The sequence below is a fragment of the Rhinolophus sinicus genome, chromosome 14 (assembly GCF_057876585.1).
Source record: "Rhinolophus sinicus isolate RSI-liver-muscle chromosome 14, RSI-T2T, whole genome shotgun sequence".
In the NCBI taxonomy this organism is placed as follows: Eukaryota; Metazoa; Chordata; class Mammalia; order Chiroptera; family Rhinolophidae; genus Rhinolophus; species Rhinolophus sinicus.
The window spans coordinates 55,223,618-55,245,751 of record NC_142514.1 but is presented as its reverse complement, the minus strand read 5'-3'; the positions used below and the strand labels follow the sequence as shown (position 1 = coordinate 55,245,751).

Below are 22,134 nucleotides of genomic sequence, written 5' to 3'. Positions count from 1 at the left end.
ATGGTGAAAAAGACTGACCATATCAAGTATTGGTGAAGATATGGAACAATTGGGACTCACATACACGCTGGTGGGAATGTAAAACTACTTTGGCAGATTGGGTGACAGTTTTTTTAAAAGTTAGAAATACACTTACCATACAACACAGTTGTTCCATTCCTAGATATTTCCCAAGAGAAATGAAAACATATGTCTGTAGATGAGCTTTTATTTTTTTAAAAAATATATATCCGTGATCGAGTTTATTGCAAGAAAGATAAGAGAAAATGGGGTTGGAGAAAGAAAAGGGGTGGAGACACCATTGGATAGGGGTTTTCATACTGGGCCCACTACCCACAAGCCTCAGCAGCCCTGTCATGGATCCACCCGATTTTTTCGCATCAGAAAGTTGATCTTGCGAGTCATTTCCATGTTGTAGATGCACCGGCAGGTTTCATAGCTTTCCCTCTGTCGCTGGCGGCAAGGCTTCTAGTAGTACCCTTGTCGCTTGATGTCCTCAGTGAGCCCATCCATGGTGAGGATTCTGTTTAGGGTCCTGTATGCACCTTCCACGTTCCCTTCCTGTACCATCACAGTCCTGGCAATGAACTTCAGATGTTTTGCCATGTTTTGGAATTAAGTCTTCACTCTTCCGGACCCCATGCTCCCAGGCCCAGCCAACGCCTGTAGATGAGCTTTTAAATGAATGTTCATAGCAGCTTTATTAGTAATCACCAAAAACTTAAATCAACCCAAGTGCCAATCAAGAGATGAATAATAAACAAATTGTGGTATAGCCATACATCGGAACACTACTCAGCAATTAAAAGTGTTGCCACTAACACCAAGGTTGCCGGTTCAATTCCTGCATGGGCTACTTTGAGTTGTGCCCTCTTTAAAAAGAAAACAAAAAACTTATGAAATCATATCCTTTAAATATGTGCAGTTTATTGTATGTCAACAGCAGACTTACTTCAATGTTTGTGAGTGTGTGTGTGTGTGTTACAATATAGCCCATACAACCTGAAAGAAACAGGCGGTTATCCTGTTGAGCACCTATAGATGAGGTTTTATAGTCCTGTTATTTCTCACGTGGACAAGCCTATGTGAGTACTCCAAGGAGAGTAAGTGCAATCACTTGTTTACAATGACTTATGATTCTAGAGCAATGCCTGCAAAGTAGCTGGTATGATATTTACTGATGAGTCTTACTGGTCAGTTTTAAGGGCATCACTCTTATGAAGTAATCGTCCATAATCACTTTTTCCATAACATTATTTCAGGAAGTCTTTAAGAGGCAAAATGTGAAGGACAGAATTATAACCCCTTGCTCTTTTTTCCATTTATACCTAAAAAAATCTCAATTCTGTTTAAAACCAACTATCTCCCTCTTTGTTTTCTGTACTAGAGCTGCTGAGTGGTGCTCCAGAAAACTATACAACCATGCCCATGGCTTTCCTTTTGAATTTATGTCCAAAAGTCTCAAATGGGTATTCACTAGTGCCAACAATAAACGAATGTCCTGATAAGTGTACTTTCCCACTTTCCACAATGACCTTTTAATAACTGCTTCTCTTTTTTTCTGGAACCTTCTGCTCCTCCCTCTCTGACCTAATGATTTTACTTGAAATTTCACTGAGAACATAGAAGCAATCAGAAAAGAACTTCTATGTTTTTCCCACCACCAAATCTACTAATCCATCATTTTCTGTACCATGTATTCTGCCTTTCCTTCTTTCACAATGGTCTATGGACCCATTTGTAGAACTCTTCCTCTTTGGATATGGGTTTCATTTTTTTCTGCCTTGCAGTTAGATGTGGGAGTGCCCCAGAGCTCAGTCTTGGGCCATCTTCTCTATTCACACTTTTAACCTACACCTTCTCTCTGGGAAATCTCACCTAGGACTATGGCTTTAAATGCCATCAATATGTCGCTAATTCCAAGGTTTTATATTCAAACCTGCACTCTCCCTTGAATTAAACTACATGTCACTTTCACTGCCACCACTTCAATTCAAGTCACCTTCATATATTGCCTGGACCATTGCGCTAGCCTCCTTCTTCTGTTCTGGCTACTCCCTTTCATCCATGCTCTGTTGGGTAGCCAAAGTGGTATTTTTAAAGTCTAAATAAGATTTCTATTTTAAAACTACACAATAATTTTTACGGCCATTAGATGAAAATCCAAATTCCTAACTATAACCTAAATCAAAGGTCAGCAAGCTAGAGTTTACAGGCCAAATTTAGCCTGCCACCTGTTTTTGTAAATAAAATTTTATTGGAACACAGCCATACCCATTTATTTACTTATTGTTCATGGCTGGTTTAGTGCTACAATGGCAAAATTGAATAGCTACAACAGAGACTGTATGTCTTACAAAGCCTAAAATATTTACCATCTGGCCCATTAAGAAAATATTTACTAACCCCTGATATATGACATTTCCAGGTGGGGGCAGGGAGGAAGATTAAAAAAAGGAAGAATAAAAGAAAACAATTTTTAAAAATCCCATTTGGTGAGATTACTTGATATCTAAGTTAAAGAATTTTGAGTGTCTTTTGGCTTCACTGGTAACTGTTTAGGTGTGCCAGAGGTTTAGTCCATCATTTTATAACTTTTCAACAAATTTGCTGATAGAATTTCTAAGTTTGTGCCTTTTTATGAAGAGCCCTGCCAGTGGAGTCGATGCATTCTTGAAAAACTGCCTGTGGAGATGTAATTAGAATGCTACTTATGCCTCAGGATGAAAATGCTTTCCATAAAAACAATTTTCCAATTCTTAAATATAAGTGAGAAAATAGCTTTGCTACTCAGAATTTTGCATTTAAAGCAATTTCTCAGGAACACATCTGCTCTTGTACATAGGTAAACACCAAATTCATCTTTCATCCTAGAATTTGTACAAGGAATCTCAGGCCAAGGAATGCCTGTCAGGCCATTTAAAATCCCTCTTGCTATTTAGTTGATGCTTTTTGTAGATGCTTTGGACTTGCAGAATCAAGAAAGGTGTTTAAAGTGAGGCTACTTATAAAGGAAAGAGGAAGAGATGAACACAGGATTTCGCCAGCAATACAAGCCAGGAATGCTTGTAAAGAGCATTCTCATAATATTTTTTAAGGTATAAGCACCCAGAATTATGTTGTTATGTTTCTAAACTTTATTATAGTACCAAACTCCCAACCTCCTGATATTGATTGCCAAGTAAATACTTCTAAAATATTAAACCTGCACAGGGTATGGTGCATAGTAAGCACAAAAAGCATATTAGTTGAACAACTATAACACAAAACAAAAACAAAAAGTTACTCTCGCCTCCCCCTTGAAACCACCATTCAACTTTGCATTTCTATGAAATGGACTCCTTTAGATACCTCATATAAGTGGAGTCATACGGTATTTGTCTTTTTGTGACTGGCTTATATCACTTAGCATAATGTCCCCAAGGTTCATCTATGTTATAGGCATGTGACAGGATTCCCTCCTTTTTATATTCCACTGTGGGTATATACCTCACTTGTTTATCCATTCACCTGTTGATTGACATTTAGGCTGCTAAATGACCTCTTGGCTATTGTGAATAATGCTGCTATGAACATGGGTGTGCAAATATCTTTTTGGAACTGCTTTCAATTCTTTTGGACATATACAGAAGTGGTACTAGTGGATCATATGGTAGTTCTATTTTCAACTTTAACAAAAAGTTTTATTTAGTATAATTTAACTTAATAGATTGAAAGTTTATTTTCATACGTGTATGGTCTGTTTCCCAGTGTGCTTCAATGAAAGCTATGAAGAGTAGAGAAGATACGAACAGTTTTTATAGTGAGTAGGAAAATGAGATACAACCGAAACATAGCAAGGTCATACTAAAAATGCTAGATAGAGCTAAGTCCCGATTTAGTTTGGTGATCAGAAATTTATAATGATAGTAATATAGGCGGATGCTGATATAATTGCCACTGCCACTGTCTCTGATACTACACTGTGATATAGATTGGTTTTTGAATTTACAGCTGGGGCCTTTTATGGTAGGACAGGAGTCTATACCACTACAAATCATCAAGGGTTAGTTCCTAATTTGGAGCGCTTTCTCTGGAATATGCTTCCACTATTTGGTCACACTGAACAGCAAGGTCCCAGAAGTGACCTGCTCAGAATCACCATTTAAAAATAGTAGTGAGGGAGGCAGCAGGAATTCAGGCCCTGAGGTTGTCATCATGTGTAGCTTTCTTTAGTTTCTTTCTTTAAAGTTCAAAGTCATTAAAGTAATTCCTCAGCAGGAGCTTTACTCATCATACTTTGTTCTGCAGGGGTAATTACCATCAACCCTAATGGGAATTCTGTATTTGACTCAAGAAGTAAGCACAGCACTGGATCCTGAGACAGAAATCCAGAGTTATCGACCTGCATCTAAATGTTCTGCCAAGTTTCCAAGGGAGAGTGAATTCAGTGGGCACTAGAAAAACACTTAAATAAATTCTTCCATTGCTTTTGCCATTATTTATATTTCTCCAGAATTTAAGAATGCATAAAAATATAAGATACTGTTTATAGAATGGAGACTAGAACAACAGCAATAATTTAAGTGCTCATTATTCATGAAACACAGTATGCTTAGCGTTTCAGTTATTTACTTTTACATTTTGCTTATTTACTTTTTCTCACAGCAGTCTTGAGGTAAGTGTTAATCCCGTTCATTTTACAGGTGTGAAAACTGAGACTAGAGAGGATCCGTAATTTTCCAGTACTTAGCACAGGCCTCAACTCTGAGCTAAGGGCTAGGGATACAAATACAGAGGATTCCTTTTAGGGTCTCATCTGAGAAAAAATAAATAAATCCATGTCTGTTACCACAGAAAAAGAAAATTATGATATTATATACAGGAATGCAGGCCAGACCCTACTTCTCAGGGTCTCATCTAGAAAAATAAATGTGTCTCTGATACCCATAGCAGGATATTCAGCAATGTAGGCCAAAACTTATAATTTTCAGGGCCTGGGGTGAGAGTATATATAGAGGCTCATATAGCACATATCTAAATATCTGAGTCAAGCTATTAAACTACTGAATGAAACATGTATTTTCTTGTTACCTTGATAAATATACTTGTATAATGACCTGTAAGGCTGGCATGGAATTTAAAATTCTTCCTCCTCAAAGTTCCATGCCGGTATGTGGCAGAGTAGACACAGCCACACGCCTGTGGCCTGCCCCCATTCTCTTCTCACCCCTGTGTCTGCCCCACTCTACAAAAGGCGTAACACAGGTGTGTGTGGGCATCTCTCTGCAAGCTCCATCCATAACCCCTCCTACCCCACATGCAGCCATCCCTTAGCTATGCACTTGGCCTAGAGATTGTTGATAGACTGGCTTGCTCTACATACCAAGGACGTAGGATTGGGGCATTTGACAGGGAATCCCAGAATCTTACATGGAGCATAATCTAGAAGGAGGGACTGAATGACGTATCCTCTTGGACCCATGGAAGCCTCACCCAATAAGAAGTGTGGCCAGAGGAGGGCCAAGTCAGGGTCCCCAAAAGTGTGGGCAGGGGAGGGATCTAAGTGGTTAACTTGATTCTTGGCTTCAGGTGGAAATTAGAATATCAACAGATATTCAAAGCTCAAGTTTTCTAGATTCCTCGGACTCTGGGATCTTCTTTCCAATGCCTTTTCACTCATATAGTCTTGACCATCTCAGTAAAATGATATCACCATCCTTACAGTTGCCCACACCCAAAACCTTCAAGTAATTCTTGTTTTCTCTCTTTCACTCATAAGTCACATCCAGTCCTTCAGAGCAAATCCAGTCAGCACTATCTCCAAAAGTTATCCAGAGTTTAACTACCCTTCAGTACCTCCAATATTGCTAAGGTCCAGACAACCATCCCCTCTCTCCTAAATTAACTAGTCTCTGTGTTTCCTGCCCCACACCTAGTCTATTCACAGCACAGCTCAAGGACTTTGCCATCTGCTCTCTTCTCTGTCTAGAATGCTCTAATGCAAATATTGGATGGCTTGCTACCTTGTCTCTTTCTTTTAAATGCCATTTTCTCAGTGAAGCCCTTTCTGCTTTCCTCATCTAAAATTGCTACCTTCCTGACACTGTATTTCCCTCTTTTTTTTTTTTGTTATTTTTTCTCTTTGCACTTATCACCTACTGACATGCATATATTTTATTTATTTTGATTGGATATTTTCTGTCTCCCTCCACTATAATATAAGCTCATGAGAACAGGAATTTTTTGTCTATTGTACTTATTGCTGCCTCTCTAAAATGGTACTTGGTGCACAGTAGTTACTAAACACATTTCTGATGGATAAATGAATAACTGTCAGTAGTAATATAAACTAGCCATCTTATGTTTCATTGACTATGAGTAGGCTATAGTATATATATATATAGCCACAAAAATGTATACAAGTGGACACCTTGATCAACATTGCTCGAGCAGTAGTTTGCCATAATCAGAGGTGTCTGGACGCTGATGGTAACCACTTTGAGCACCTCTTGTAATGGCAGAAGTCAAACGTGACTTGTATTCATCTTTTGTTATTGGTATGTATTGAGTATTACAATTTTGATATCGTTTTCCTTTCTTAAAATTTATATACAATTTTTTGGTACCCTCTGTATATTTAGAATAGGAACATAGGGCGACAATCATACAATCAGAGTAGTATCTAGATTTTGCCTTGGTCTCTCCTGACACATACAAAATCTTGGATAATAACCTAACTAATTAATGCTCAATCAGAAACTTCATGATACATGATTTTATACAGTACATTTTTAGAAGTGACTGAGTCATCTAAACTCCTTTGGTACCTGCTCCTAACCATCTGGCCAGATCTTAGCAGCCACATTTGTATTATGAGTTCCAAATGCGCTGATCCAAGTGTAACAGTTAGAATTAGACTTAGCTATGAGTTGTGGAAAATCAGAATAAGAGTGGGATAAACAAGGTTGGTGTCTCTCTCTCTCTTTCACATACATTAAGTCTAGTGGTAAGTAGATTAGGACTTGTTGGCAGCTGCTAACAAGAAACAAGACTTCTTTTAGTTTGTTTTCCCATCCGCAAGATAGGCTTATACTTCATAGTGCAAGTGGCTGCTTAAGCTCCAGCCATCAAGTTCACATTCCAGTTAGCAGAAAGTTTGGAAAATTCAGGATGAGTCTGGAATATCCTCTCGTCAGAAACCAGGTATATGTCCAGTGATGTTGGTGGCAGTGTTAAAAATATAATGGAGTCAGCATGGGGAGGCCCCCACTAGTCAATTTGAGCATCACAAAGAGAATAATAATTATGATTAATTAAAGCAGGTAGAACCTAGGATTAGGCAAGCATTCATGATGATGTTAAAAAAGAAGCAAGTTAATAAAAACTGTGGAAAAAGGTAAATGTAATATAAAAAAGGTGATTGTAAAAATTGTGTTCAAATTTTATTTTACATTTAAAATTATTATAATAAATTTTATTTTTTTCTTTTAAATATTTGTTACTTAGAAAGCATTCATTCCAATACATGAAATAGAATATGGTTATGAAGAAGGAATCTGGAGGCAGATTATCTGAATTAGATCCCAGCTTCATCATTTACTAATCATTCTGTGCCTATTGCCTCAGTTGTAGAATGAGAATAGTAGTGCCTACTTCATAGGGTTATTGTGAATTTAAGTGAGTCAATGCACATCAGCCAGTGAGAACTGTGCCTAATATATCACACACATACTATTTTTAAAAAATCTATGTGTCTTATTTGTCTACCTACCTATGTATCTATGTCTAAAGCCAAGAAGAAAGAGAGATAGAGATAGGTTGATAGATAGATAGATAGATAGATAGATAGATAGATAGATAGATAGATGATAGATTTAAAAAAATAGCAACAAAAACTAGTTTCTGTCACTGTCAATAGAAAATGTCCCAACTACTCTAATTATAATTTCCTCAAAGGAAATATTTCTCATGCTGAGAAGTGTGCCTGACATATAGCATGTGGTTAATAAGTTGGTGCTGAAATGTAATAAACTGAAAAAAGCTGGGAGTTAAAATTTATATTAAAGATTTAGAATATATTCTCAAATATTCCATTAGAAATAGTTAGCTTTGTTCATCTTTAATGGCAGATAAAGATAACAAACTGATAAAGGCTTCCCTACTAGTCCTTCTTAGTAATTTTATAATTTATCAATTAAACTTTACTTTAGACACCAATACATCTACTTATGGGACTACATTTACCAGCTGCCCTTGTAGTGAGGTGTGGCCATGAGACTAAGTTTTGTTCGGAGGGGTCACTTCATAAATTATATAAATGTCCAACTACTACGCTATACACCTGAAACTAATATAAAATAATATAAATGTTAACTGTAATTGAAAAAATATATAAACAATAAACAGTAAAAATTAAAAAAAATATACCTAAATGAAAGTATGGAGCAGGACTCCTTGGAAGCCTTCTTGAAAGGTAGGGCCATGATATTCTTTTCTTCTCTCGTCCTTCTGCTTCCTGGAATACAGATATTATGTCTGGAGTTCAGGCAGCCACTCCAGATTTTGAGGCAATGTAGTAGAAATGATAGAACGGCAAGACAGAGGAAGCAAAACATTCTGGAAGAACCATAACATTCTTGGACTGCCTACCTATGTAGTATTTTTTTAATGTGAAAAAGATAGTATGCTTCTATTTTGTTTAAGCCACTGTGATTTTTTGAATTTTCTATTATATTCAGTCAAATTGAATTCCAAATAACAAACTACTATGCACTTATTTAATAAGTTTTTCAAAATACATTATGTACAAAGCCCTGTACTAGGTACCATGTAGGATACAAAGTTGTTTAAGATGTTGATCTCTACCCTTTGAGACCTTATAATTTAATAAGAAATGTAAGTAGTATATACACAGATAATTACAACATAATGCAGCTTGCATTAGTTGTATATATGACTTAAATATTTTAACTTAAGTTTGTGCTAGATAATTCTGTAAAAGTGGTTGCCCACAAGTACATGGGAAATGGATGAAGAATGATACAGCCAGCAAGAAACATACAGAATATTCAGATACTAATAAAGATGGGATTCATTCTGTCTCTCACAATATGTTTCCCCCCACCCCTCTGAGCCAACTCAATGTCAATTACAAATAGTGTGATGGGAAGGTAGGGTCTTGACAATATACATCAATAAAATTATATTTCACATCTGACTGAGCCTAGATAGCATATTGCTTACTTTGGTTTAAAAGTCCCATTTAAGAATATCCTTATAGAAATGCAAATGTATGTATTTTTCTGGATCTATCCCAGCACTAGAAACTGATGAATATGAGCATACTAATATGTACAAGAACAGATCACTTGTTTTGAAATCCTTATGAATTTATCCTTTTTACTTGGAATAAAGCATTTGAAAATTTATTTCAGGATGGATCAAATATTAGCTACTCAATTACATATCTAACTTAAGAAATGCTGTTTCTTAGAGAAAACAAGATTTTATTTCCGTATTCTGAAATTTAGACAAAAACAAACAAACAAAAAGAACGATTTCAAGCTATATTACCTTTGCCTAAGCCCAAAGTATCAATTTTTTTCACTGCTAATAACACATTTTGGTTTTATTGTTTTACTTCAAAGTGCTGTGTTCCCCCTTTCAGTGTGCATAAAAGGCAAAGGGATGTCTCTTTTCCATGGTCCAGGAATATCTCTTTTCTATGGTGTAGACACAAAAAGAACTCCATTGGTGTGAATAATTCAGAGTTTGTATTGTGGATCTTGTGGTAAAATCTCATCGGTAAAGAAATACTCCTTAGAAGGACAGCCTGGTGATGAAGTGGAGAAAAACAGGAACTTTGAAGTAAAAAACAAAAACAAACACATACTAGGTTCAGTCCCTTCTTTATAACTGTGCAATCTTTGATGGGTTATTAAACTTCTCTAAGTCTTACTTTATTAAGTTGTGAGGAAATACTATACAGAGGTTAAAATGACAGACATTGAAATCCAACTGACTGGATTTTAATCCTCACTGGCTGTGTAATTTGGGGCAAATTACTTAAACTCTTTCAGCCAAAAGCTTTATGTGTGAAATGGGTGTAACAATAATAGTAGTTGTTTCACACAGTTGTTTCATGTATGAAAAGTATTTAGAATAGTGCCTATCATAAAGTAATTTTTTAGTATATATCGCTATTATTACTATATCTAAATACTCCTTTCTTATTTCTATTGCTGTCTATAAAATGGAGAAAATTGTATGTATTTTATGGAGGATTAAGTTAAATAATATACATCAATGACCCATAATGGTGCACAGTAGATGCTCAAGAAATGTCCGTTATGATCTATAAATTAGTTTCCAAGTATTGTGTGAAGAGTAACTGAGATAACACATTTAAAGCCCAGCCTAGAGAACAGAACAGAATAGATGCTCAATAAATGTTAGTGTCAACATGGAAATATCTTTTACCACAGACTCAACTATAAAAAATGTGAAAAAGAAATACTAGAACTGGGTTCCCGCTTGTTAGGAATCTTTCTTGTAGCTTTAATGTACTGACATTTTAAGGGCAAGTCAGTTCTCATTCATGTTGAAACTAGAGAAAAGCACCCTGATGTCAATGTGAATATCTAAAGAATTACCTACCAACTAAAGAATGAAATTAACCTCCCGTGCTCATGATTCTTTCACATGCTCCTTCGTTCTTTGACATCAGTGAAGGGTTTACAGAGACTTTCCGCTGTATCTTCCTTTCTATGAAAGGCTAGCTTTCTTTGGGACATCCATCTTCCATGTGAAATGTGGATGCCGTTTGCCTCAGAAAGAACATTGTCTCCTCCTTGGGACTTGCAGCAACCAAAATCACATCACTCCCTGGTGCCCCACCCATGCTCTGGAGATATAATCAGTATTCACCCATGCAAAAACTACCTCACCTTGCTGGTTTCTGCAAGCATTTACCAGGGAAAACTACATTTGGGACTGAGAATACTGGGTTGTAAGCCTTGGGGGTTGAACGCGAGGGGGTGTTCTGGATGAGTTCCAGACAATCTGTTTATTTTTATTTTTTATTTTCTATGTGAAAAGCATGTACCTCCCAGTACCACAGCATACATGCTGCTGCCAAAACGACTTATGCGCTAGCCCCATTTCCCGGGCTGAGAGTCATACTCTTCCATTTACAGTGATTATCAACATTCTTTACACCAAACTGCCCTCAGAGCAGGGGACTTGGCAGGGCTCAGCAGCAGTGTCAGCAACTTCTCAGTTTCTGAATTTCAGTTTCAGAAATGGAAGGTTTCAGAGCCCAGAACTATGGCTATTTTGCTTAACATCTGCTTCCCTTTGCAGGGGGCGGGGTGGTGGGGGGCAGGCTGGGAGCGGGGCTGGGTCTCTGTGGTGATTATTTCCATTGTTTGTCTCTGGTTCCCAGGGAGGCAGCAGGGTCTAATGGAAAGAACACTGGCTTTGGAGTTAGTCAGACCTCTGTTCACATCTCAGCTGTGTCCTTCCTTTTCTGTATTTGGGCAAATCACTTAAATCTTCCCGAGACCCATTTTAGTCATCTATAAAAGGGGTTTCATAATTATAGAATTTGCATTGTTGGGGTGAGGATTACATTACATGCTATAGCAAAGGCATTTGACCTGTTCTTTTCCCCTTAGACTGTTGCTCAGCCACCAAGAGCTAGACACATAGGATTCTCTTGGCTACCTTGAGCATGGATGGTTTCCTTGCTACTGTGTCAGAGAGCTTGTGTCTGCCCAAGAGCTGTAAGTGAAACAGAGCTATAAGTGAGACAGATCATTAGCCTAATACCCTTATTTCTATAAGCTACACCTTATATCACCTTAACGACAACAGCGTTTAGGGATCTGTTATAGCAATTGTCAACTGCAAACTCCATCCTCCTCACTCCCCATGGTTGCTGTCTTCCCACAACTAGTGAAAGTTAAAGATTTCTGGCTACTATTGCTGGTGTAGTCTCCATTCGCTCCAGCCCTGAATACCGTGTTCTGTAGCGGCTGTTGCTGCTGTCAGAACCAGTCAGAAATGACCAGCTCTGATACCTCAGGTGCTGTGCTGTCAGCTTTGCTGATGATGGCTTTTGTCATCATGACTTTTCACTTCTTGCTGCCTTTGTCATGATGAGTCCTGGCATTCCCACCACCCTGATCTTCTCAGCCAGGGAAGCTTTTCTCCTTCCGGTGATTACAGGTCTAGCTTCGCTCTAGGCTGTAGGGCTCTGCTGAAGAAATTGAAGCACAGATTTCCAGAGGCTGGGCTGGTGTTGTGTGAAAGACACCACTCGTACAGGATTACGTATGAACATAGTGTCTCTGAAACAGTTAGTATCCAACAACTCGGCGTGAACACCTTAAATTCCACTCCCTTCTACCAAAAATAAAAAATAAAAAAAATCTTAATGGTAATGTCCCAGGGATTAATACAGGCTCCAAATGTTTTCTCTGACTCCCAGGTGTAACTAACCCATCACGGACACGAGAAAGTAAATAGCACAAACCTCATCCTTGCAGCAATTTATCCTGGGGGCGGAGCTTGTACTTTATCCTTGGAGTTCAACTTTAATTATATATAATTATATAACTGCTGATGCTCTGGGGTGGGGGACAGTTGTGAATGAAGGCAAAAATAGAGGAAAGTTATCTTGAGTGATGATGGACAGTCTCCAGGCTGGTAAATGCAGCCCCCAAATCATGGAAGCTTAGGCTGCATCGGACAATTTTACATCTGGAAGAAATTAGTAACAGAAATAGTAAGTGATAGAAATTAGTAACAGAAATAGTAAAAACATAAGGCATGTACTTGCTGATCTCTCTATGGAAGAGGAATAAAGACTTTTTGAAGGATTGAACTGTTGAGCTATTACAAACACAGATAAATTTATAAGCTCTTCATTGTTTGTATTGAGTTATTAATTTTGTTACCCAGGAGGGCTAGAGTAGTATGAGCCAATTAGAGACAAGACATGTAGAGAACAAGAAAATGAGAGAATTCATACTATGAAACACCATATCAACTACTCAGGGCTTAGATAATGTAGCCATAAATGCATAATCTATACTGTGACCCTTTTGAGAATAAAAGGGGCATTATTACAACGAAACTTTATCAGACACAAAGTTAGAACCTATGGGCACCCCAGGCCTATCGCCTCAACCAATTGCTAGTGAGGACTGATCGATAGACACACCAAATGTATTCCTGTGCATGACTTATAATTTATAGTGATTGTTTACACTTGAGTTAAATGTTGGTGAATTGTATGTTACTTACTCCATAGCAAGGATTCAAGTCATTTGAATTAATCTTTTTTGTTGTTGTTACACATTTTCAAGTTAAAAGAACCTCTTTAGGGATTGTTAAAGAGAAGTACTTGATCCTATTTGAAATTTATAGTCCCTATATTTTGCTCAAAGAAGGATTAACATTGATTTTATAATTTGAAATCCTAGTTTCCACCAACTTCACTTTACTTCATGCTCTGAACTCCGGAGTAAATGCAGATGACTGAGCTGCTCTTTGGAGTATTTTTATGCAAACTACTTGTTTCTATTCACTACTGAGATTTAATTATTTTAATGCCCCTTTTAGTTATAACAGACTGTAAAATAAAGCTGAATTTATTTACCTGTGTGACATGTATTATGTTATTTTGTGTAGAGAAAAAATACGTTTCGATACATTTCATGTCAAGAGACTTTACCCTGACCCCATAGCCTCGAGATAGTACTTACTTCTCTAAGGTAAGTCATTTGCTAATATGTATAAAGTCATTTGACTTAGAAATATTGCATTTGGTCTTAGCCAAAGGCATGAGAAATGATATGCAGAAAAAAGCTAAATAAAAAGACATTGCTTCTGACAGCATCAATGACAGCATATTACAAAATAAAATTTTGTTTTTGATTTTAAAAGCCACTACAGCTTAAATTACTCAGATGTCGAGTGAATAAATAAAATGTTCCAACTTACTTAATTTTTTCATTTCAGTTTTTCTGCCATCCCATTTCAAAATCAATCATATACTTGAAAGAATTAAAGATAAAACTCCACATCTCTCTAGGTACTTACAGCAAATAGTACACGGCCTGTTTACCTCTACCTCCGTCTTCATAAATCGAGGAAAGTCACTCTCTATACACATCTATGGTTGGCATCCTGCCATTCCTAATATTGAATAGATTACTTTACTCAAGGGGCATGTCCTTTTCTCTCTCCTTTCCAATCATGTCTGATTGGCTTCCCAGTAACCTCATTCTTGAATGTGTATAGCTAAAATGAGAGCCTACAATTTCCCTCTTCTAGCCAAATTTTATTTTTTTTTAAAATAGAATTTTAGGAAAAGCTTTCTCTTTTTACTAAATACAGGGAGAAAGAAGTACCTTTGTGTCAAAACAATTAACTCTTCTGGTTTATTTGCAATGTATTTATGATTAGGTCATTCCTGCTTATACTATATTATCTGATGTCACCTAGAATATGATAGTGTCTGGTTACCTTCTCTTTCCTTCTTGAGTTTTGTGAGGACCTGGAGAGATTATTATTGTGTAGCAGTGAGTGAAAGAGCTGTTTTTTTAATTTATCTGGAATTAAGAGTGAGCATGTAAAATGTTCTTACTTCTTTAGCAGGAAAAGAAGATGGAGGGTTCTGTTTCTCACTTATCACTAGTCAAAATGAATTACAATTCTCAGGAGCAAATTGAAAAGTTAGGAGGAAAAAACATTTTCAAGAGTTCAAGTTCTCCAGGTGCTGAAGGGATTGAACGCATCAGATCTGATGGATCTATCAACATTGACATTTGTGAAAATGTGCATGAAGAAATATGCATTGATTTTAAACTGCATGCCACAAAAGCCTAAAAAATAAGGCATGATTTTCCATCTTCTGACTTAGATGGAAAAACATGTGTTTTGCTCACAATCTTGTCTAAGGGAAATGTGAACTCACAGCCAATCATATTCACATGCAGGCCCTTTTTCTGAGATTGCTTTCAAATGTAAGCAAAACATATGTTGTTCTGTTAGAAAAAAATAATAAAGTGAACTTTTACAATGTAAATTCCTAATATATAGGATTATAGGAAAGAGTCATGTTCTTTAAAACAATGCAGTTTTCCCTCTAGGTCAATTCATGGGGATGGGGGTGAGAGATGAACGATTTTAACCCTTGCCTATTTTACATTACCCCATGGTGTCTGCATATGTATCAGAGCAACTTTCTTCTGTCAGGGTGGAGAGAATCAGGCTCAATAACCACTTTAAGAAGAATAATAGGCCGATGGTACATGTGTTGACAGATCTTTCTTACCCAGTGGAAGGGAGATAGAAGAAATTAGATGATGAATTTAAGGACTGAAACAGACATTACAGTTTTTCTAAATCTCCAAGTATTGTGCTCTTCCTGAGGTCACCAACTATGTGTTGGCTCCCTTTGGTGATGCTGGAAAGTCCTTAGAGGCTAAACGAATGAGTTCTGGAATTGCTCCCATGATGAACCACTAACCAATTTGTCTCAACTGGCACTTGAATGCAAATTAAAAATGAAGGTCGTCTGGACTTCATTGTGGCTTGTGGAAGATGACTGAATGATTTATTCTCACTCATTTTCTCTACTTTCCATGCTAGAATATTTTTATGTGGTCAATAAATTATGAGGGCTGACATTAACAAGATGAGATGTGGATGAAAATACATAAACTGAATATTTATAAGAATGTGGAATTAATATTTTAGTTTTTCTCCAACCAGCTCTGGACTTGTGGAATATCAATTAAAGGAGGGCATCTAACTTAATTCAGATTAACTTAGTAAGAGGTCCTGGAGACTGATGAATCCTGGGTCATTGATAATGGAAATGAGGGTGTTGGGGTACTTTGGATATCTTAGTAAAAGAAGGTGACATGTTTGGAACAAGTAAGAAGAGACACTGTCACTTCGTTTTTGGGAAGGCTTTGGAATTGAAGCTCTGAACTTGATGCTGACCTGGGGCCATACATGAGTTCTGATCTGCCAGTGATGTCTACTTATCACCTAAAGGATCTGGTTAGCATTTGGCAGAGGTCGCTGAGGGTTAATATAGCGGGCTGTCCCAGTGATGGAGGCGTTCTAAGAAAAAAGGAAAAGGAGTTTAATTTAGACATTGGAGAGAAGCTAAAATGTTCTACTTGAGGGAAGTTATATGACTTACTGCTGAGAAAAACAGAAAGTCAAATGTTTTGAGAAATCAAAATACTACAAAGAGATCATTAAGAAATTAGTGTTTTAGGCAGATGACAGGCAACAGCAGTGCGAGCAGCTAATATTTGAACTTAGCTGTACTAAGCTTTGTACTCTGCTTATTTTACTTCAGTTGACTCTAGAAACTATACTATGAAAGGAGCATGTCTCAAGTCCTTTCAGATGTTTTGGTTATGGCCCCTGTCTGACAATGTAGCAATAATAAATATGTGTTAAGCCTCTGTAGGGCATAGGCTCCACCCTAAGTCTTCGAGCTGGTGCTTGGCAGGCAATTAAAAATTATCAGAGAGAAAATCATTGCTAAACACTTCGTACTATATTGATTTATACCTGGATTTTGCATGATCAGTAATCTGAAAACTTCATGTGTTTCTCAGTCCTGTAGGGGATAACCTAATATATTTCCTAGAATCCATTAGGATCTAAATATTGACTAATTTTTTTAGATGCCAACTCTGTAAGCTCAAAGGAACTGACATAACAAGCACTTGGAGTGTATGAGACGTTTGTGATCTCATGAACATTGAAATGAGAGATGATGAAACTTATTTTTAGCAGAATATTTAGAGAGGCCCCATGGGCTAATTTTTGTGTAGGGCTGCTCTGCTGAAGATGTGCTAAAAGGGCAGGCATACTGCCAACATCGATGATTGTTGTTATTTAGCTCTTTATTTTAAGAGCTTTAAACATCATCCAGAAATATTTATTAAGTATGTGTATGTGCAGAGCAAGGCTGTCTGCGTGTTGGACAAGCTTTGTAGATCTGAGAAGTGAATAATTTTATCCTTCAGCACATAATGAATGAGGGCCACTATTCCCTACACTGCATTGAACAGAAGAGAGCGTGATTTGTTTGGTTCTTTCCACAAAACGTATCAGGGTTTTGAGATTTTAGAATTAAGCTTTTTCTACTCATTGCCTTGTCATGCACTACATTTTACATATACAAAATTGAGAATGACAAATAACCTGCGGAGTTTAATGAGTATAGCAAGATAGTCTAGATCAATGTAGTGCCAACTCCCTTCTTTGCTCTGTAGAAGTTGTTTGGTGGGATTTGCTGGGTTGTAGGGATAAGTTTTCACTTTTCATTTCTCTACTTCATTGTGGGTTGTAGCATTTGCCAAATTTACAGAGATACCCTATGTGGACAGATACTGTTTTGATTCTTTTGATCACAATGGGATAGAAATACCAGCATATCAAAAGATGGATTGGTCAAAGGATTTTTATATGCCGTGGACTCTTTATCAAATTTAATGCCTCGCAATTCCAGATAAAATCCATGTTTCTTCCAGTTTTCTACAGAAATGTGGAAATCCTCAATCATTAGGATAATCTAAACCCCAGAGCTGGTCAAATTCATTAGTGGTGAGGATGGGGATAAAAGGTTTTCAGCCTTGTGTGACAGCCAGAAGCCTGTAAAGATTATCCAGTGGCCTGTCCAAAAAAGAGGTGAGATATTCTGATTACTCTGTGACTTTTCCTGAGGACAAATATCAGAATCTGTAGAAACATTTGATTATAACGTCTTTTAACCTTATTTGGACAAAGGATAGGTTTCTTCCTCCTCTATTTGTAGTTACGGACGTAACTAAAAAAGCGAGACAACAGTTCATAGGCAATGGGCTGTCAGCAAGGTATTTCCAGATATTGCTTCTTTTTCTTCTCTGAAAATAAGCATCTTAAATGTAGGAAAAGGGCTTAATGACTCAGCAGACCCTAAGAATTCTGGTCATAATCTAATTAGACTATATGCATTGCCATGAAAAGAAAAGCTCATTACCTAGCGGTGCCAGAGGTGGAAGTTCTCGGGTCTCCATACATTTAGCCTCATAGGTATCTTGGCTAAAGTTCAGATGTTTTCTAATGGCCAACAACAATCTATAAAAGAACACATTGTACTTACTTTGAAATTTATTTTCTTTACCCAATGATTTATTTAATGCTCCTCTAGTAGATTCTTAGTACATATTGAAAAAATACATATTTATCCAATAATCATCAATGTGAACAAAGACTCAGCACAAGCATGCATTATTATTTTGCTAGACTCAACAGCATAAAATAAAAACCAAAGGCACAAATTTAAAATAATTACATTAGAAAAGTGTTATAATGATTAAATAAGCTATTTCTATAATGCTTTGCCCAGTGTTTGGCATATGTAGGTGATTCATAAATCTTTATGTAAAGATTTATGTAAAGATTCATAAATCTTTAATAGAAAGATTTTTTGAAAACAATATTGATCACCTATTAAGGGAAGATGAACTATTTCCCTTTCACTCTAACATTTATTTCTCATGGCAGGGATTGCCTTTGAATAACTTTCATACGCCCAGTACTCCCTATAGTCATTTCTTGGGACTTCCTTTCATTTATCTTGTGTCAGGGCCACCAGTTCTTTGACTTTATATCTTTCTCTTTCTTGCTTTACTCTATTGGCTGGAGCACATACGTAATATCTTCTCTTTTTTCTAATTGTTGAAAGATTCCCGCCATTTAGTTAATTAACATGTCCATTACCTTACATATACATATATGTGTGTGTGTGTGTGAACATTTAAATTCTACTCTCTTAGCAAATTTCCATTCCCTAATACAGTGTTATCAGCTATAGTCACCATATTTTATAATAGATCTTCAGGCCTTATTCATCTGATAGCTGAAAATTTGTACCTTTTCACCAATGTTTCCCTATTTCCTCCATCACCCAACCCTGGAAACCACTTTTCTGTTCTGTTTCTATGGGTTTGTCTTTTATTTATTTATTTTTTCACATATAAATGGTGCCATGCAGTATTTGTTTTTCTCTGTCTGGCATATTTCAATAGCATAATGCCTTCTAAGGTTGTTTCTATTTCTTGGGTATAGTGAATAAGACTGCAATGAGCTTAGGAGTGCAGATATCTTTCAATATCCTGTTTTCATTTCTTTGGATAAATACCCAGAAGTAAGATTGCTGGATCACATGGTAGTTCTATTTTTAATTTCTTAAGGAACCTCCACACTGTTTTCCGTAATAGCTGTACCAATTTACATTCCCAACAGTACACAAAAGTTCCCTTTTCTCCACATTCTTGCCAATATTTATCCTTTTTCTTTAATAATAGCCATTCTAACAGGTGTGAGGTAGTCAGTATCTTATAGTGGTTTTGATTTGCATTGCTCTACTGATAAGTCATGTTGAGCATCTTTTCACGTATCTGTTGGCCATTTGTATGTCTTCATTGGAAGAATGTCTATAAGGTTCTTCTGACCAATTGTTAATCAGATTGTTTGGTTTTTTTTGCTATTCAGTTGTCTGAGTTCTTTATATATTTTGTATATTAACCTCTTATCAGATATACGACTTGCAAATATTTTCTTTCATTCCATAGGTTGCCTTTTCATTTTGTTAATGGTTTCTTCTACTGTGTACAAGTGATTTAGTTTGATGAAATCCCCCTTGTTTATTTTTGCTTTTATTGCCTTTGCTTTTTGGTGTCAGATCCAAATATATATACTACTACTAAAACATTGTCAAGGATCTTTTGTGTTTTATTTCCAGGATTTTTAAGGCTTAAGGTCTTATGTTCAAATATTTAACTCATTTTGATTTGATTTTTCTATATGGTATAAAATAGCTGATCCAGTTTCATTCTTTTACATGTGGCTGTCCAGTTTTCCCAACACCATTAATTGAAGAGACCATCCTTTCCTTGTTGTACATTTTTGGCTCCTTTGTTATAAATTATTTGACTGTATATGTTGGGGTTTATTTCTGAGCTCTCTGTTCTGTTCCATTGACCTCTGCATTTCTTTTTATGCCAATATACTCTTTTGATTACTATAGCTTTGTAATATAGTTTGGAATCAGGAAGTGTTATGTCTCTAGATTTGTTCTTGTTTCTGAGGGTTGCTTTGGCTATTTGGGGTCTTTTGTGGTGCCATACAAATTTTAGGATTGCTTGTTTAATTTCTGTGGAAAATGTCATGGGAATTTTGATATAGATTGTACTGAATCTGTGGATTGCTTCAGGTAGTATGGCCATCTTAACAATATTAAGTCTTCCAATCCAGGAGTGTGGAATACCTTTATATTTATTTGTGTCTTCTTCAATTTCTTTTATCAATGTCTTATAGTTTTGAATGTACAGTGTTTCTCCCTGGTTAAATTTATTCCTAGATATTTTATTCTTTTTGATGCAATTATAAATTGCATTGTTTCGTTAAACTTCTCTTTCTGATAGTTCATTGTTAGTGTATAGAAACTGATTTTTGTACATTGGTTTTGTATCCTTCAACTTTATCAAACATAATATCTTAATTAAGTAAGGCATGTGGCAAGTAGATGTTTTGAGGTTTTAATTTCAAATGTTTTTATTCTAGTCTAGCACTTAGTATAATTTATTTTGATAAAGGATTCTAGATTAAAAATAATTTTTGTTCTGTTGTTTTATGATTTTGTTATGTTGGTTCTTTTGGACCTGAGTATTCTGGATACTTTTTAAAAGGCATTTTCCAATATCTTCATATCTGTTGCGGGTGGTGAGAATTCTGATACTAGTCCCTCTCTATGTCTTTCATAGTTTTGTTTTGTTTTGTTTTTGTTTTGTTTTTTGTTTAGGATCTTGTCTTTGTTCTTGGTATTCTGAAATTTCACAAAATATAAATGTCTTTTTTTTAATGTAATGATGAACACTATATAGCCATTTCATTTGGTATATTCATGCTGGTATATTCTTTTATATAAGTGTTCTGGTAATTCTTTTGTGTGTGTGTGTGTGTGTGTGTGTGTGTGTGTGTGTGTGTGTGTGTATCTTCTCTTTTCTTTATTCCTATAACTCTAATCAGAAGTTGGACCTCATGGATTTACCTTCATGTGTTTTAATTTTTCTCTATTATATTCTTTTGCCTTTTTTATTCTTTTCAGGAAATATTCTCAGATTTATATTCCTTTTAAATTTTTAAAAATTAAAGTATAGTTGACATGCAATACTCTTAGTTTCAGGTGTAGAACATAATGATTTGACATTTATATACCTTATGATGTGATCATCGTAAGTCTAGTAACCATCTGTCACCATACAAAGTTGTTCTGATATTCATGACTATATTCCCTATGATGTACATTACATCTCTGGGACTTATTTATTTTACAACTGGAAGTTTGTACCTCTTAATCCCCTTCATCTTTTTCATCCATCCCCCCACCTCTCCCTGCTAGCAACCATCAGTTTGTTTTCTGTATCTATGAGTCTGTTTCTGTTTTGTTTTGTTTGTCTGTTTGTTTTGTTTTTCAAATACCACATGTAAGTGAAATCATACAATATTTATATTTCTCTGTCTGACTTACTTTACTTAGCATAATACCTTCTAGGTTCATTCATGTTGTCATATCTTGGCTATAATAATAAATAATGCTGTGATGAACATAGGGTGCATATATCTTTTTGAATTCGTGTTTTTGTTTTCTTCAGATAAATACCCAGATGTTAAATTTCTGGGTTGTATAATAGTTCTATTTTTAATCTTTAGAAGAACCCCCAAAACGTTTTCCATAGGGACTGCACTCCTTTAGAATTCCACCAACAGTGCACAAAGATTCCCTTTTCTCCACATCCTCGCCTACACTTGTTATTTGCTTTTTAATAATAGCCATTCTGACAGGTATAACACAACATATTTCTTTCTACTAGCTTAGTATTCTGTAACTGTACTGAAATTTTCTGTGCATTCTAATAGTTTTTTAGTGGTGTCATTAGGGTTTTCTATATATAATATTAAGTCTTGGCAGTCATATTTAATAGTTTTCCAAGACCTCTTTCTATTTCTCTTAGTTCCTTTTATAATATCCCATTTTTGTTTAGAAAATACAGTGTCTTTATAAAGCAT

At 36.1% G+C, this 22,134-nt stretch overlaps 1 pseudogene; it reads right to left on the bottom strand.

Moving 5' to 3' along the window:
* Window positions 1–342: 342 nt before the first annotated feature.
* LOC109453751 (small ribosomal subunit protein bS21m pseudogene) lies at window positions 343–606 on the bottom strand (annotated as a pseudogene).
* Window positions 607–22,134: the final 21,528 nt, after the last annotated feature.